The 18,480-nt window shown below is 40.7% G+C and overlaps 2 protein-coding genes across 3 annotated transcripts in view; one reads left to right on the top strand and one right to left on the bottom strand.

Moving 5' to 3' along the window:
• gfra4a (GDNF family receptor alpha 4a) overlaps positions 1 to 18,480 on the bottom strand; it is a 314,196-nt gene that overhangs the window by 255,115 nt on the left and 40,601 nt on the right. For both annotated transcript variants that reach the window (XM_074660851.1, XM_074660852.1), the window contains one exon: positions 863 to 925. The gene's annotated coding sequence lies outside the window, so the exon portion shown is untranslated. The remainder of the gene's footprint in view (positions 1 to 862; positions 926 to 18,480) is intronic.
• loxl3b (lysyl oxidase-like 3b) overlaps positions 1 to 18,480 on the top strand; it is a 372,166-nt gene that overhangs the window by 54,826 nt on the left and 298,860 nt on the right. The window lies entirely within an intron of this gene.

Below are 18,480 nucleotides of genomic sequence, written 5' to 3' on the forward strand. Positions count from 1 at the left end.
TAGATAGATATAGATGGATAGATGGATAGATATATAGATGGATAGATAGATAGATAGATATAGATGGATAGATGGATAGATAGATAGATATAGATGGATAGATGGATGGATATAGATGGATAGATGGATAGATATAGATGGATAGATAGATAGATAGATATAGATGGATAGATGGATAGATAGATAGATATAGATGGATAGATGGATAGATGGATAGATAGCAATTTTATTGATCCCGAGGGAAATTCAAGTTTCCAGCATCACAGTTCTATACTGCAAAACATGTCAGTAAAAAGGCACAAGTAGAACAAAGTATATATAAAAGAAAAAATATACCAGATATAAAAAATACCAGTAGATGAAGAAAACTGTTAAAAAATAATTTAGTGCAGGGTAACAACTGAAATACGAGACTATTAAAAATGTGAATATAGTGTAAAAAGTGATATAGTGCTGGATAATAAAATATAGGAGATACAGAGACCAGGGGATTAAGAAATGTCAAATATGGAATATAATGCGGGATAAGAACTGAGGTAGAGAGTTTAAAAAAAAAATAGACTAAAGTGCAGAATAAAGCTGTACATTGTTGGTAGAATACAGTAAAACAAGTCTATACAGGTGCAAAGTAGAGCTGTTTGTGGTGTGCAGAATTAAAAAAGTATAAGACTTACAAAACAACATACAAAAACAAATTGCCGTATACAAAATAAACGGGTCGAAAATTATAAATGGAGACGCAAATGGCATTACATTTGTTGAAGAGTGCATTGTGACTTGTTTAGGACTCAAAACTCAAAGTTTAGGACTTGGGACTTGTCAGTCTTGACTTTAGACTTCAATGCAAAGACTTGAGACTTACTTGAGACTTGGAAAACAGTGACTTGGTCCCACCTCTGACGTAAACCTCGTTGGCCGTAAGAAACTGAGGAGAAAAAGGGAAAGAAAATCAAGGTGAAAAAGAGTGACTTTAGTATGCATGCATGCAGGTATTGTTAAGAATACCCTCGTATTGTTCCAGTATACCCTGTTACTGTATGTTATTATAGTATGCAAGTGGAACACAAGGTCCGTCTCCACCTGAGTACATACCAACACAGATAAACACACAGTTTTTCTCTGAATACATTTCTAATCCTGGAGCCAGGTCAGAAGATTGCAGCAGCACTATTACAAAGGCCAGGTCAATATGTACTGTATGAAGCTCTTTTCCTGCTCTCTCTCTCTCTCACACACTCAACACACACTTCCTCTAGGTCTTTCTCTTTCAGCCCTCTCTTTGCCCTCAGCCTCGGGCGTCCTCGCCTTCACCACTCTGCACGGACACCTCAGCAGCCATATGCCATTAGGGAAGAGCCCAGAGCAGCAATACTCATAAATATTGACTTGGTTTCAACATATCCCTCAGGAAGTGTTCGAAAACAGCAGGTACTGCATTAGCACACCAACAGCAAACACAAACCCACGGTCAATACCGACGAGCCGCCGCCGCCGCAGCTTAGCTAACTCTCTCAGCATTCGTTCTAGCAGAAAGAACACGAGGCGCTGCAGCAGGGCCTGCGGGATGCGAGGTGTCGTTACGGAAAATATTTAATTAGCAGCTGCAATAAAAGTCTCCCCGGTGGATGATCACTGTCAACCGTTAAGCATCTCGCAGGGCTCGTGGATTTCTTTAGAGGTGCGGTGTTTTTTTGTTTTTCCACATGAGCAGCAAATGAATTGCTGTGACACCGAGAAATAGGACCAAACCTGAGCTGTAGTGTAACGCTATCAAATAAAACGCAACACCTGAACACATCTGATTCAGTGGATCGTACTCTCCTCTCCCTATAGGTACGGTTAATTAAAAGTGTTTTCTCACCGAGTGCACGTAGAGATTATACGTGTCCCTCTTTTAATCTGCCAGGGACGTCTCTTGACTTAGACTTGTTAATCAATCTTATTTGGGTGTTAACTAATTACATTCTCCCATTCCAGGAGATCAGAAAACAGTGAATTATTCGAGGCAAAGCTGATTTCCTGAAGGTTGGGAGAGCAGTCAGGTGGAAGAATTAAGCCATTTACTAATGAGAGAAAATGTGATTTGTTACTTCCAGCCCGGTTCATCAGCTCCTGCTGAGTGCTGGTGGAGGAGTCGATGGCTGGCCCGCAACATGGGAGTAAGGGGTCGCCTCCGAGCCACGAACTCCCGCAGTAAGAACAGACTCCGCTCTTGGTGTATGTCAATGATGCTTTACCCAACAATGATTTTTTTTGTGTGAGCACATTAAATTGCCATGTGCTAACGACCCCTCTAAACTGAACCATTTGTTAGCTTTTACATGGAGGAGGGATATCTCCTTTTACTCTGGCTGCAAGAAAATACATTTATATACTACACATATATATAGAGGAAATATAATTGCTGCATGGATTATGTTCAATGGCAACATTTTTCAAGGAAATTGCAAGGACGCGGTCGAGGATGGTGGGCATTCAAAGCACAGGTGCTGCTGCAATTTACTCAACTGGGGACTGGACTCAACCGGGACTGGATCGCAAATAACCAACACGACATTTAGCTGGTGCAAAATTGATGCAATACAACCGATAAACATCGGCCACTGCCATTAGCGAATGCCGCCTTATTTGCAGAGAGGCCAATGGCAGTCAATAAGGCGAATATCAGCTGATACCAAGGTTGGGCCAATAAATCGGTGCATCCCTACTTTGCAAAGGCAGTTCTAAAGCCAAAAAACTGACTGGGTTGTCTTATTTCACAGTTTGTGGGTTGGTAGGCACTACAGATACCCAACTGTATGTACACAAGCACTGAAAGAGTGAGTTTTCATGATATTTCCCCTTTTAAGTCAAAAGCATTTCTACAGCATAAGACCATGACTCTGCCCTTCACCTATCCACCCATCAATTTCCTGGAGCAAAGGGGAAAACACATCCAACAACAAGGACAAGATATAGGACCAACCCTGAGGCCGTCACAATCTACTACGATGCATCACTCGTTATTTACATAAAGTTGGACTCAGCTCAACCTTCGAGCGTTGCCAAGTCACCGATCTCTCTCCACCAGCTGCCACGTCACACTCTGTCGCCCCCTCGTATCCCTGCACTCACTTCAAATGAACAACTGCCTGTCGCTTTGCCTCATGATGGCACTGCTGCTGATGATGTGTTAGCACGCACTTAGAAACAGGAAATTCAACTCAGGAGATTTAGGGTGCAAGATGTGTCAACGGGATAGAGAATGTGGTGTTCAGTTAGTGTGGCCTGCAGACTGCTTGATAGATTATAAAAATGTAAATACATAAAATAAAAAAACAAATCTTATGGTGGGGTGGCTCTGGGGATCCAGATTTTGACAAGTTAATTAAATCCTTGCCATTGACCATTTGAAAAGTATTACACATTGAGCCACGTAATAAATTCCCTCAAACATTATGACAGCAACCAAACAAATATATATTTTTTTAGCAAAGCAGGCTACAGGAGACAGTTTAGCTATTAGGGTTTGTTCCATCCAGATGATTTGGGTGATATGCGGCAAGTTGGACATTTCCTCCCACTGTAAGTCACATCCTAATGTGTTTCTGTGTAGATGACAGATCACAAAAACATTTTAAAAACTTAATGTTGACAGCGAACAACTCACTTGAAAAGCGCCTCATCATGGGGAGGATGAATCTCCGTCTTTAGAGGAAAGTAAATGTTTAATATTTCTGATTGTGTTGGAGCGTGTACTCGGACTCACAAAGAGGGTTGCAGCTGGAATCTACAATAGCAGCGGGGGTGCCGTTCATTTCAATGAATTGAAATAACAAGGATTATAATTTATTGATTCTTTTATTTTTCATAATTCAGGAATCATCTGACGTTTTTTCTCGGTCTTACAGCGACAGCAGGCTTTGTGTATTTTGTACTCTCCCTCATTAATAAGTGATCCAAATCGTAGTTGGGTATTGCCTATTAAACACTTGCCTCCTCTCTGTAGTGTTATTTTAAGCACACACCACATGGTGCAGAGAGAAGCTTAGGGCCTTCAAGGATTCCCACTTCCTTCAGAAGACAGTAAATAATACATCTTATTGGATTTGAGGGAAGAGCTTCACACTTTGCAGAGGAAAATGAGAAATAAATTCAAATATATGTGGCGCAACAGGCCACGGCAGGGACACAAAGGGATAAAATAAATGCTAAAAAATGGTATCAGTGGAGTTTCACGTTGTCATTACCAGCGGAGATAACTGTGCTGTCCTCTCGAGCCTAATACACAATGTTGTTGTTCCTCCTCTTCCTCTCCTGAGCAGTTTCAGCTGCTGCATAATTGAATGTGAAAACAGTGTATTATTCTGTCTGCGGGGACAGGATTGAAAAACATCAGAAAGCTGGGAGATGGAATAACATTTTGGGCCAGGCAGTCTGACCACATCACTGAGCAAAAGTAACCCGGAGATCCAGAGGGCTGACCGCTGAAGCATGACGGCGTCCTCCGCTGCCTCTTCTATCCAGAGAACTGTCCTTTTTTTCCAAAGACGGGTTTTCACCCTCGGAGCGGGAGGTGAAGAGGAGGCGACAGCATTGTTTGTGTCTCTGACTCCAAGTGTGTCCCAGAAGGACTCGCCTGCATCGGTTTCGGAGTTCTCGTTATTTGATTGATTTTATAACTGAGGAGTGGGGATAAAGAGACAGGGTGGTGGGAAGGGGGGGGGCTGAGAGCCTGGGACTGGTCGGACGAACCCAAAACTCACTGACCTCATTTAAGTATTTTGATTGGACGGGCTGGTCCGCTAGTCTCGACTGCAGTTGCTCTGGTCGTTGTGTGTTTTGATTTAATATCAAAAGAACTTTTCCATGGTGTGTGAAAGGCATAGACTGTATGTAAGAAGTGGACGTAGCCACCGGGACGCCACTAGGCTTGCCGCAGTAGTCGGTGTTACACGGTGGTCGGGCATACACTGATTACATTACTTGCCCACCGGCCCCACCGTCGTTTTGCTTTTTTTATAGCAATAAAATCCATTTAGTTCATTTTCGTTTATCAGCGACGTGTTATCAATACATAGTCAGACGACGGACGCTACAATCTGAAAGTGAAAGTGTCTGCTCCGTACGGAGTCTCAGCTCAGAGCAGCAGGAGTCAGATTTCACACACAGGGCAAGAGAGAGTTGACAGACAAGACGAGGATTTAGTGTCAAAGCGAAAAAGCAAAAGCGCCTACTTGGCAGTATTTCAGATTTAAACCCAGTGCTACAAGGGAACCATAACGTCAATGACACAATCGCCGTGAGGAGGACGAAGCGTTCACAAGCGGTGTGTGCGGCTCAGCGGCTCCAGGTGGAAACCTGCAGCCCCGGAGAGGTTAGACACACAGCCATCAAACAGTAAAGATCAAACTAAGCGCTCTACATATATTGACGGTCACCTTTTCTTGTAAAATGTCTGGTGCAATCAGTAACACCGGTGTTGTCACAAGTTTATTAGCCGGTGGGAAAATGTCCTCACCGTGACGTCCCGCGATGTCACCCGTTAGTTTGTGGACTACTTCTATACAATCAGACTTCTTTTTGCAACCAGAGGAGTCGCCCCCTGCTGGCTATTAGAGAGAAGTTTAAGGCACTTCAGCATTGGCTTCACTTCTCAGACCCGGAGGTTGCCGCTTGGTCTCGACTGCAGCTCGACTCAGCTCCAGTCGTTGTGTGTTTTGATTTAATATCAAAGGTAATCCATAAAACTGGGATCCTTTGAACTTTTCAACAGTGTGTGAACGGCCAACATCCTCCTGGACTATATCAGGGTGTACAGCAAGACGGGAGCTACTGAATGAATATGCCATTATGTGCAAATCAGCCTAAATAAACTACTTCAGTAGGGTATGTTTTCCATGTATTGTGCATTTAACTTTACTCAGTAACAATGCAGGAATTCTACAATAGTTTATCACGTTACAAACCACTTATTAGACTGCATGCTGCCATTTGAGTATATTTAGTACCGAACTGTCAACACTGAAGTGTGCTTAGAATGAGATTAGAAGTCATATAAATTCTGTAATTTGTATTTATCGTGTAAGTAAACTACTTTCCCATTTTCCCGGGGAAGCCCTAGAAGACCCCTGGACATCCATGGACCTGGGTTTCAGAGCCACAGAGGACTCTAGGAGTCCTCCTCTCTGACTGCAACGGCAGTGATTAAACATTTCTGAACCAGATGGTCATGAATTTTTTACCCTTCTCCTGGCAAAGATTAGTTTTTGACTTGATTTATTAGCATGGGAAAACACACATTCAGTGTTTATGTACAACAGCAAGTAGCCCAAGACTTAGAAATAAATAAAAAAGCACATCAACTGAACGTTTTTATTTATTTATTTTTGCAGTTTCATTTCAATGATAGATCTCCATTATGTGAAAGGCTGCTATGAAACCCAACCTTGTTGGTTGCATGCTGAAATAGTAGCTTGCACAGAAGGTTAAGCACATTACTGAAGTTAATTAAATAATTTGCTAACAACATTATTTGCTCGGGGAGTCATTTGTGTTTGTTGAATACTGTTTTCATTACTCAAAGCAAGAGACGTATTTGGAATGTAAGTCGTTTCTCCTGGCGTGAGCTGAAGAGAAATCCATCTATCTAACTACGTAATGTGACAGTTGACCCGACAGAAACAAGATAACAGACAGACAAAAACACCCCTCGTCCCTGCTCTTGTCAAACAGATTCCTGGTTAAGGTTAAGGATTTATATGAGAAGTTTTTGGTTATAAAAGGAGCTGATAATATTGCTGACTGTAGTTTTAGTTATGCACTTTATACATCTGGGAGGCAGAGCTGTAGACCCCTTTTCTGTTAGTGAACAAGATGAGGTATTTTGTGGGTGGGGTGTTAAGTGGAGGCAGGAAAATTCTATGATTCTAGATTCAAGTTTTGTTGGCTTGTTGTTTTTTTTAAAAAGAAGAAAGAAAATATGAGTTTCTCTCAATATGTTCAGTCACTCTCTCTCCGGGATCACGAGTGTTAGTTGAGAAAGTTAACATTAACCAACGGGACAAGATTAGCCGACCCCTATGCCGCTAGCAGACTAATGGAGGCTGACAAGATAGCTAGCTAACGCCTGCGCTCCTCCCAGTGAAGTAGTCTCCTAGCAGCGAGGAGTGAGGTAGACGGACCGTTAGACCTAGGCTCATTTTCTGTAACCAGTGTTACATGAAAGCATGGCGGAATTTACAAGCTAGCTAAGTAGCCAGCCAGCCGGCCAACGGCAGCGCTGTAAAGACATATTGAGGGCCTATAAATCTTTGGATGCCTATAACTAGTTTACTATCCTGCTGTTAAGTCAGTCAAAAAGAGAGTCGTACAATATGGGCTTGATAGTAGCTCCCTAGATCTCAAATGTATGCGATATTGATTTTGACACCCAACAACACAGCAACATGACAGTTTAGATGTGTAACTTTAGCCCACTAACGTTACTCTGAGGTGCTTCCTGTTTGCCTCCAGTCTTTCCTTTGTTTTGCCTCCAGCTAACATCGTGACGTTATCATGACGTCGGCTGCAAAAGGGTATACACTGGAGGCAGAAATAATCTAATAGGCTGAATTAAATGTCAAGTCATCAAAAAAGGTTTTGGAAAGTTAGCTATCTAGCAAGCTAGAAAGGCGACAAAGAAACTGGTAAGAAAATACTCTGGTTGTCTTAGAGGGTCAGCAGGCTGAAAATATATAGCTTACCTAGAAAGCTACAGTATGAGGTGTGGTTGGCTTGAATTTGGAGAGTCAGCCAAGCTAACTAGCTTACCTGCACAACATTAGTATACCTATTTTCAATTAAAGAAGCCTTTACAAAAGCTCTGCAATCTTAAAACTGTAGTCACACACAAACCAGACACAATAGCTCTGTGTACATAGAATATACTGAGTGACAGTTCAAAAGTTTTAGAAGGTGAATGGCTCTGAGAAGTGTGCTTTTGATCGACAGAAACTATTCATTATTCAGAGGCTGATTTCTGCTTTAAATGAAAACACATTATATATTATAATTGAAATATGAAAGCCCTCCAGATATGCATTACTGTAGATAGACTCAAAGGCAGTGGGAGTGAGCTTTGTCTGCATACTTTTCACGCTTCTTTTGTCCATTAACACAGTTATGACTCATTGATGAATGCATGATTATTATTTTTCCTTTTTTCAAAGAGCTCTGTAATGACTCCAATACTTCTGACATGGCTTGACCTCAATTATGACACAGTTTTTTGCCGTCAACAGTTGTGTGTACATCTGGAGTAGTCGTTGTTTGTGGGATGTGTAGCTGCCACATCTTTCTGAGGTGCGTCTGTACTAAACAGCCTGCATGTAATCTCTTTAATACCACTCTACGCTCTCTGTGGAGCCGTTTTTTTCTTAAAACAGCCAACCACGGCGCTAACAAGCCTTTAAAAGAACATTATGAATTATAATTTGAGAACATTATGTGCTAATTTCTCCAGGGGTAATTCTACTAGCCAGTCTCTGTGTGAGGCCTTTTTCATTGCATCTCTTCCCCGCACACATAAAGTCACAACGCAGTGAAACCATAACATTTCTCACTGTGCTGCTGCAGCCTATATTTTCACGCTGTGGTGAGTGGGAGCTCAGTGGACCATGCTGGCAAGTCTGAATCATTCCAGTCATTTTTGGTCTTGAGCATTATTCCAACAAGGAAGACACTTATTACCACAGTCGGGCAGTTTCCTCTCAGTCAGATCCCCCGACACCTGCCTGCCCTGCAGGACATTACTTCGTGAATGATGCTTTGAAGCTGCACACACTCACTTAGTGAGAGTATATACACAACCCATGAGTGTTGGCAGGACATAAGGGTACACATGCACAAACATACATGAGCACACAACAACACAAACATTCACTCAATACACACAAAATGAGCACGACCGTCACAAAGCTATCCTCACCACAGTGAGTCTTTCGCAGCTCGCCACGGGAGGGTGATGTATATATTTACCGCCTTTAGAATGGATCAGTCACGGAGAAACGCCGCACCGAGCGTAGAAGCAGTAAAGTTAAATTACTTCAAACAGTTCTGTTTCACACCGCTGACCGCTTCTTCAACCACAGATACTCCACATTACACCTTTTTTTCTCCTCCGACTACATTTACAGACTTAAAGCTGCATTATATTTGACAACTAGAGGTCAGAAAGTAAACTCCTAAACAACTTCATCATTCATTGATTTCCATTATCACTTAAAGGGCAGGTTCATTATTATTATTTTTTTTAAGGTTTTTATACATCAGACCGGCAATACGTCATCCAGAGGCTCTCATGACCACGCCCCCTTTTGTGGGAAAACAATCCTGTGTCCCTCAACAGAGTAAACAGAAGAAGTTGAAACACGTCTCCAAACTTCTACTTTAAACAAACCGGTAACAGTAATAACGCTATGCTGAAGAGTTGCAGTGTAGTTGGTTGCACCAACAATTAATCCAAAATGATTTGTTCCTCTGCCGTGTCCTAGAGAAGATATAATAGAGGAGCTTTATGGCTCCAAGCTATAGACCAGACCAGCGACGCGACATCGCCGAGGTTGCGCTCCCTTTTGGGGGAAAGAAACTGGCTGTCGAAGGAGAGAAAATAATAATAATTCATATAAAAATGTAGTGACCACACGAGCCATGTGAATAATAAATGACAAATACACAGTGAATCCATAAATCCACTACATACAGGCTATGGGCTGTTACGCTTCGTGACAAATAAACTGAATGTTGAAATTGGTGGAGTGCGCCTTTAAAACTACGGTCCGTTGATTCAAAGTCAAAACGTAAGTGAAACCATAGTTCACCACAGCAAGTGTATCTCTGTTCAAGTGCCCTCGAGCAAAACATATAACCCTCCGCCTGGTGCCTGTAAAGGCGCTTAGATCTGATTGGAGGCCCACGGTTCATTGATATTTTCATTTAGATTTTGCCTTGAGCTTCAAGCAATTAAATTCCTGCCTCCATGAACCATTTGGATCATGTTTGCCTGCCATGCTGCTTGAACTCAGAGCCACGGCAGAGTGCTACATGGATACGGGCAGGGTGGCATCTACAGTCTGCTGTGTGAATGCCTTTCTGCTTCCGTATGCGAGTTCTGTTGTGCTTAAACAATGTTTTGACAGAAGTACCATTAAAGTCAGCAAGTGACTGTTATGTTTCTGTGAGACGTGACATTTCTGTACATTTGTGGTGATTAAAATCTCATTCTGACTGATGAGAAAAATAAAGCCGTGAATTAAGATTGAGGTGGAAACAACGTAGACTTCTTTTAACCGGAAACACAACGAGTATACTGGTATTTACACGCAAAGAATATAAGAGTATACTTTATGGTACACACTCTAAGCTTTTACACACTGTGAGGATGACGAGAAACGACACAAAAATGCAAAATTCTCGCCTGCGAATATTATATGACTAGGGCTTTTATTGTGAAAGGTAGGAAGAGAAGGAGTGGATCTGGTCTGCGCTGCTTTTGTCAAGGTTGAAAGAAGTAATAAAGTTTACCGTCTTGCTTCGAACTACATAGCATCCATGTTGTTGTTTCATAAATATAGACGCAACTTAACTCCTGCACACAACATGATTGATTGATTGATGCCTTTATTTTCGCGGTGCGAAAGCTCAGAAAAATCAACCTTATTCTGGCAAAAGTGCGTCGCTTTTTTGCCGTGGAATATTCTCATTGTGTGTGAAAGTACTCATGACAAAAACAACTGTTCAAAAAAATATACTGACGTGCGGATTAATCGCACGAAAAAAAAACAGCTGCCGGTTTGTAAAGGGCTTAAATCTCTCTTTCCTTTCTTTGTTAAATATGTTGCCTTACTCTGAATATGACCTTTTGACATCTTAAATGGCACCTACCTCAGCATAAAGACCTCCTACACATCATAGGAACGTGGTACTTTACTCTGCAAGTGGTAAAATCTTTTGTGAACTGAGCTGAAGGTAAAATGTTCACCTTAAAAAGGGTCTTTAATTCACACGATAATTCAATACGATGAAACGAAGGTATTTAGCTAAATGTGACATGAAAAAAAGAAAACATATTCTTGCTAAACTACATATTCCATTTGGAACATGCGCGCCTTTAAGTGTCCTAACAGTGTTTAGCATGCACTGAATCACAGGCTCCTGCAGAATTTATGACATTCACTTCCTAGAAAGCACCAAACCGCAGTTGTTGGATGTGTAAAGCCCTGATAACAGCAGAAGCTCGGTGCAGCTTTTAAGTATGCTGGTTCTGATGGCAGATTAGACATTTGCAAGCTTGCAATAAGAAACTGTTTGTTTTTTTCTGTAGTAAAATACAGTGGCGTTATATGTGCCCTGTACCTGTTCCTTGTGCACTGACTCCTGTGCTCAAATGTTTTGTCTCACAGGGAGACAGTGATAACTGATAACTGAGAGAGTTCAACATTTCAAAAGCCTGCCAAAATGTCCTGAGGAAAATCGAATAATCTGATAAAAGAGAGGACCGTGAAGGACCTGCTCCGTACGCAGATATAAACGGCTCATTCTACGCTAATAAAGACACAATGATTCTTATTTTCAGGTGATTATACAATAAAGAAAACATACATATTAAGATTATATTCCATTTCTGCCAATTGATCCCCCTATAGCAGTCCGGCAATACGTCATCCAGAGAAGGCTCGCTGCTCCAAGCTACACGCAAGACCAGCATTGCATCATCGCTGAGGCTGCGCTACCGTTTGAGGGAAAGAAACTCGCTGTCACAGGAGTGAAAATGTTGTGTAGCGGGTTAAGCGAGGCTTTCACACTGAGATTTGAGGCACATACGATACGTGAATATTCACTGTCAGTGTGCTAAATGGCTAAATGATGCTGGTGACAGTTACTAGCAAGGCAAGCTAACATTAGCTTGTGTGTGAGGCTGCTGCAGTAAGACAGACATACATTAATGTTACAGCAGCATCAGACTGTCGTCTCCAACTAAATCTCAGCCTACAGATCAAACAGTTGGCTATTAACACGTTAGTTATTTACAGACAACACTCAGCCTAACGGGATTCAATCACATATGTAGAGATGTCTGGATAAACAATATCCGGCCACTGTGTTGGACGGGGGAAGACTGAGGGGACGTGGCGGTGATCAACCTTCATTTATTAAGGTATTGTGAACACTCAAAGTCGCAAAATAATTATTAGACATGTGTATAAAACAAACGTTTGTATAACAAGAGATGAATGCATACAAATTGCATTAGAGTCAATGAGATCTTTGGTTTTCTCTCCCCAAAAGGAGGCGCGGCCTTGACTTTTTGCAAAGTACCCGTATGTGCCGGTCTGATGTATAATGTTACACTGTTCCTTTAAAGTGTTAGGAGATGCATTCTATTGTGGTACAAGTATGACAATAATGGTAAATTGGATGAACAAATATGCGTGGTGTTCAAACTGTGGCAGAGGTGTTCAAACTGAGAGGGACAGTTGAAGGAGGGAGAGACGTAAAGCAAAGATACTGTGAGAGGTGAAAAGGGACAAGTGCAACTGTATATTAGTTATTGTAGTTTGGAACCACTGATTTGATCCGCTCATCAACACGGTCAGCAGTTGGAGCTGCAGCAGAGGCTCATGGAGGCAATTACGGTACTTTAAGACCCTTGTGGCCTGATTGAAGCCATTTGCGCCATAAATCACACTCCTTCTTGGAGTCATAACTCAGTCAAATCTGAACACCCGGACATAATACACCCATTTTTTGATTCAGTGTAACTTGCACAGTACAACAATATCATTATTTATGTGAATAAATGGCCATAAATGCACTTAGAAATCATAGAAAAAAAGATGCTCTGTATAATTCCAGAACTTGAGTGAAGCCATGCCGCGCTGATTTGCATTTCCATTACCAATTTTACCCGCCTCCAAGCGGGTTGCGGTGACGTCTCGCTGACCGTAGCCAACCCATGACGACCCCCGTTCTCTCTCTCAAAGAAAAAGCTTTTGTAGTTTCTAACTGAATCTCTGTGGTTTGAAGTTTAGATTCCCTCCCTGTTTGCACTTTCAGATATCTGCTGTATTTTACTGTTTCGCTTTCAGCTGAGTCGTGTTAAGTTGCTGCTGATGAAAAGCCAACATTTCCTGATTTTGCTACTTCATAATAAAAGCTTTTTAAATAACAAAATAACAGGGGACTTTTATTGTGAGGAATTTATAGGAATGTGTTTATCATTGAATTGGCGGAGCTTTGTTAGCAGCTATTCTTCAATAATAGCGGGGGACTTATTATCGCGAAGAATACAGGAAATGAAATGTGTTTATGCAGCGTTTTACAGCCGCTCCTTTGACCAGTAATCACAGCCGTGGTCACACACCCTCAAGCTGGTAGCCCTGTTGTAATGGAGTAAATCCCTGCAGTGCTGGGATGACATGCTGAGTCAAACCAAGTCAAGCCAAGCCAGTACATGCATGGGTACATTGCAAACAGGAACTGCTAACAGCCAATTCAGCATACGTTAATGGTGCCGATTTGCCAAAATGTGAACCATGATGGGGGTGTTGGGCGTGCGCAGCTGTCTTGATTTTATCTGGAGAGGTCAGGAGGAGTCATTTTTGTATCATTTGCAAACCCCTGGGACCAAATGCATACAACTGTAAAACGCAGTCATATTTCAAGCTGTGTGTCAATCAGCTTTTATCGGTTCTTCTACCTCCAAACAGACAACAAAAAAAAAGAGCAACTTAAACTGAACATTAATCTGTCCTTAACCAGACATAATTGTACTGCTGTAGAAATACTATCAAAGTAGTTGTAATTATTTAATATTCTCTTTGGCGAGTGGGTTGAAAATGTAAAAAGATGCCATGAAATGAAGCATGTGAAAAGCTGTGTACATTTACTGATGTCTAGGCTGAACACATCTTCAGTGATGTTCCCATTAAAGCATTTTCCAAGAATCTGCTCACCGAGCCTCATTTCTCCGTGTCTTTAAGATAATATTTGACTACGATAACCGATACAGTATGTTTGCAATAACAGCTGTCTGTTCCAAAGCAAACGTCAACACCCTGCTGTTCCTGCCGAGACGCACTGATTTAAACGGGACTTATCTGGGAACTCAATGCTAGTTGCTGTCTGCAAAAAATGGAATTTTTTTTTTTTGTCCAAGAAGAAACAATGAAAGTTTTTTTCTCTTTGAGCAAAAAATAGCTGCACAGTTTGCAGCGGCAGATAATGCAGACTAATGCGCCGGCTTTGGATTGATGATTGCCTGTCTGTCAGTGGGATATCTGATGGGAGTTTGAAACTGAATCCGATGAGCAGAACAGCGATGCGCTGGTTTTGAAACATATATGCCATGATGTGCTTTACATCGGTTCATATTTATGCTTTTGATATGGTGCAGAGTTGATACAGCGCCCAATCCTCTCTTTGTTTGTCACTGATCGCAGCTAATCCAGTATTTTTTTTTAAAACATGTCAATTTTTCTCTGCTGTATTTTTATCTCTTGCTGCTACTCATCAAACCCTATACTAAGAATAAAACAAAAAAAAGTTTTGAATACCGTTTTCTTGTTAAATCATTTCCATATTAAGGCTGTTTTTTACAATGCCCGTGGGTTCCGTTCGCACAGAGCCACTAAAGTGTGAGTTGAGGATTAGAATATAATCTCCGACTCCTCGCAACTTCTGTTGCTATCATTTCCAACCGCACAGGAAAGGGCTTTTTTTCTGTTGGTGGCGGGCCAAATCCATTGCGTTTCCATTTTTCAACCTCTCCTGCTGCCCTTATCCAATTCAGGGCTTATGATTGTAATACTAAAACAGAGCGAGTTGTCAAACCAGAAACGGCGATGATGAATGCCCCGCTGCTCTGTGTGCTTGTTTGTTTTGGGGTGGCGTGGGGGGGGGGCAGAATTGAATTTTATGCTTAGTTGTTGAGGTGCATTTTCTTGACCGCGGCTGCTCTGCTGTACTCTAACAGGCAGCATTGATTAAATGGAATAGTTCTGTTATCTGGATAAAAAGGGGAGAAACATGAGGACGATAGTGGGCAAGGGAAAATAATGAGTTCTTTCATCTTGGCAGTGAGGGCGTCTGCGTCTTTCAGACTTCCCAGGGAGATGTACACAGCTTAAGGAAACGTTTAATTAGAAAATGTCAACCTTGTGTCTGCGTGCTATGTGCGCGGAATAATAACGTTTATGATGTGAATATGACAGCACATTTCCTTTCGACTGCTTCCACAACTCAAAGACACGCAATCAATTGATTCTGAAGAGGGAGAGAAAATAATTAGCCGCCCACGTTACTGCCACCGCTCTGAAGACGACAAGTGAGGGTGGATGGTACTGGATTCAAAACATATTTCATATCGTATCAGACGAGGAGATAGTCCTGCATCAAAATCCTCCCCGTCCATATGTGTGTGGGTAGTGAAACCAAAATTAACTTTTAGACTCACCGGCCAAGGGGACTGGTAGATGAAAAAATCCACCAGTCAAGCATATTCTTTACCGGCCATAATAATAAATTGTCTCTTTGTGTCATATATACATTTGTTTCAGTGCATTTCATTGAGTTAATAAGGTATTATGTTGAATAAACTTAGAGAACTTATTCAATAATTCATTTGCATGTTTGTTTGGATTTTGATGTTAACAATGCAGCTAAGTTCAATTTAAATATATATTTTTTTTCAACACTGTTTTTATTGTGCTTTTAACAACTGAAACACAATTTTCCACATGAGAGATCCTACAAAGTATAAAAATTATAATTATACATTGGTAACAAACAATCTGTCATATAATACTAATTTACAGTTCACAGAAGTGTATTGCCTTACCAACAGTCTTGCCAACAGAAAAAAAGGAAAAAATAATACTTAAATAAAATAGATAATAATATTAAAAATCAATAAATAAAAATAAAAAGGGGGTGGATGTCTGTTACCCTTGTAAGCAAAGCAATTGGTGTATCCGCAGAGGGTCTGTCTGAATTCTGTATCTATAATCAAGTGTGACTACAGAGTAAGTGGGAAACTCGTAATGAAGATGGTGGTATTCATATTTGTTAATGTTTCAGTTTCTGGTCTGGTTAAAGTAATTTATAAAAGGCGACCATATTTTGTAAAACTTACCCTCCGGTCTTTTAAATGAGAATTTTATTTTCTCTAAATCTAAATGCGTCATCACTTCTCTCATTCAATTTGCATGAGTAGGGGCTGCTGCTTGCTTCCAGTTAAGTAGTATTAATCTGCATGCAAGCAGAGTAACAAATGTTATCATATTGCACTCTGGACTAGTTTTCCCCACCTTAGGATCTACTGTATAACACCAAAAACAGCCGTTAGAGGGTCTAAATCAACATTTCTATTAGATACCTTAGGCTTAGACAAAGTTTGAAAAAAACTTCTTCAATAATTCAACAAACTAGGACAGCTCTAAATATATATTTGTATGTCTAAAAAGTAGTATTTGGTGAAAAAACATGATTTTGCATATGGGCCCCAAAAAGCTAGAACCGGCCCTGCTAGTTGGTGCGTCTATAAGTTGGATGAGCTGCTGGACAAGATGCACTTGTCATGGGGAGAGAAGCAGCATGTTGCCACGGACAATATGCGATGGAGAGATCTCATTGCAGCCTTATTACCCACAGGAGATGAAGAGGAGTAAGTAGGTTAACATTAGTAACATGATTTGAGCTGTTACAGAGTTTTGCCTTCTGAGATTTACTCACCAAACAGAAAATCGACCTGCATTTGGCGCTTGGCGGGTGTTAAGTTCGGACCCTGTGTGTGGGTGAGGCAGGTACCTGGTGTATAAGTTGCAGAAAGTAAACAAAACCGAAGAGCTGTGATCTAAAACAGCATATGTTTCAAAAGAATGTTATTACCCGACATTCATCATCCCTCAAGTGCTGATCACATCTGTTAGAGTTACCATTATCAAACCAAAAACTCTAAAAACTTTCCTTTGATTAAAAACTAAGAAATATGTGTAAAAATAAATTGAATATGGAAGAGTAGTTTGTGAGGCCCTCTGCCCTCAAGCGCTCCCAACACAAATGGTTCAGTCTGCACCTGCACTATGGTTTGATCACAACCTAACGTGGCTAATTGTGCTGACTGCTGGCAACATAGCTGCTTTTTCCTCAACATCAAAGCTAAATCTGGAAACCCAAATAAAGCCAGAATGAAAGGAAAGATATAAAAAATGAGAGAAAAACAACTCATGACATATTTGTGTCAGGAGGAAGGTGAGCTCGCTAATATTTTAGGACTCCTATAAACTAATATAGATGTTTGCAATTGTGGAAAGTAACATTTAGTCAAGTACTGTACTTAAGTACAATTTTCCAATAGTTTACTTGAGTATTTCCATACTCTCTATTCAAATTCAGAGGGAAATTGTACTTTTTACTCCACTACATTTATTTGATAACTTTAGTTGGTGGGCATGTCTGTAAAGGGGAGACTAGTGGGTACCCATAGAACCCATTTTCATTCGCATATCTTGAGGTCAGAGGTCAAGTTTTTCCTCACCAAAATTGAGTGTAAGTTTGTATACGCTAGTATGACATGGTTGGTACCAATGGATTCTTTAGGTTTTCTAGTTTCATATGATGTCCGTATCTTCACTCTAGCTTTAAAACTAAGCACTCAACAACCGAAAAGTCACAAGTTGCATTAATGCGTTAAAGAAATTAGTGGCGTTAAAACGTATTTGCGTTAACGTGTTATCGCGTTAACTTGAACAGCCCTACTTATTATAACTTAAGCTACCCAGCAGTATATAAAGTAATTAAAATGAGCTCCACATTTACCAGCTGCAACAATAAAGTGATGGACACATTACTGCATCAATACTTATAATACAATAATATAATATACATGATTCTGAAATGGGCCATTCTGCAAAATGAGTACTTTTACTTTTGGTACTTTAAGCGTATTTTTGTACTTTTACAATTAGAAATCTGAATGCAGGACTTTCACTTGTAACCACACTGTGGTATTACTACTTTTACTTTAGTAATGATCTACTTCTCGTAATGAGTACTTTTTTCACCACCGGCTATTTGTGTGGTGAAGCGCTTGGTTATGTATTTTTCAGTCTGTGTAGGTTAGTGCATTTACATAACAGTACAGCACAAGGAATAAATGCAAATTATCGGTCTCTGTGTGGACAGAAGAGTGAAGAGGCCAGAAGCTGAATTTATATACCTGCAGCAATAGCATAAATATTTATATAAATTACACAAGAAATTGTGTTAATTTAACAGCAAGCTTATAATACAGTAGTTTAAAATACACAGTGGTGCTTGTGTATAAGAACAGCAGCAGCAAGTTCAACCCTCCATCTGAGCATATTAATATAAACAAACAAGGTGAGATATAGACTGTAATCCCAACAGCTTTTCCAATTAATTATGGTAATGAAGCCAATTATGCTTAAAAATGTGATATAC

Source organism: Sebastes fasciatus, chromosome 15 (genome assembly GCF_043250625.1).
Source record: "Sebastes fasciatus isolate fSebFas1 chromosome 15, fSebFas1.pri, whole genome shotgun sequence".
Taxonomy (NCBI): Eukaryota; Metazoa; Chordata; class Actinopteri; order Perciformes; family Sebastidae; genus Sebastes; species Sebastes fasciatus.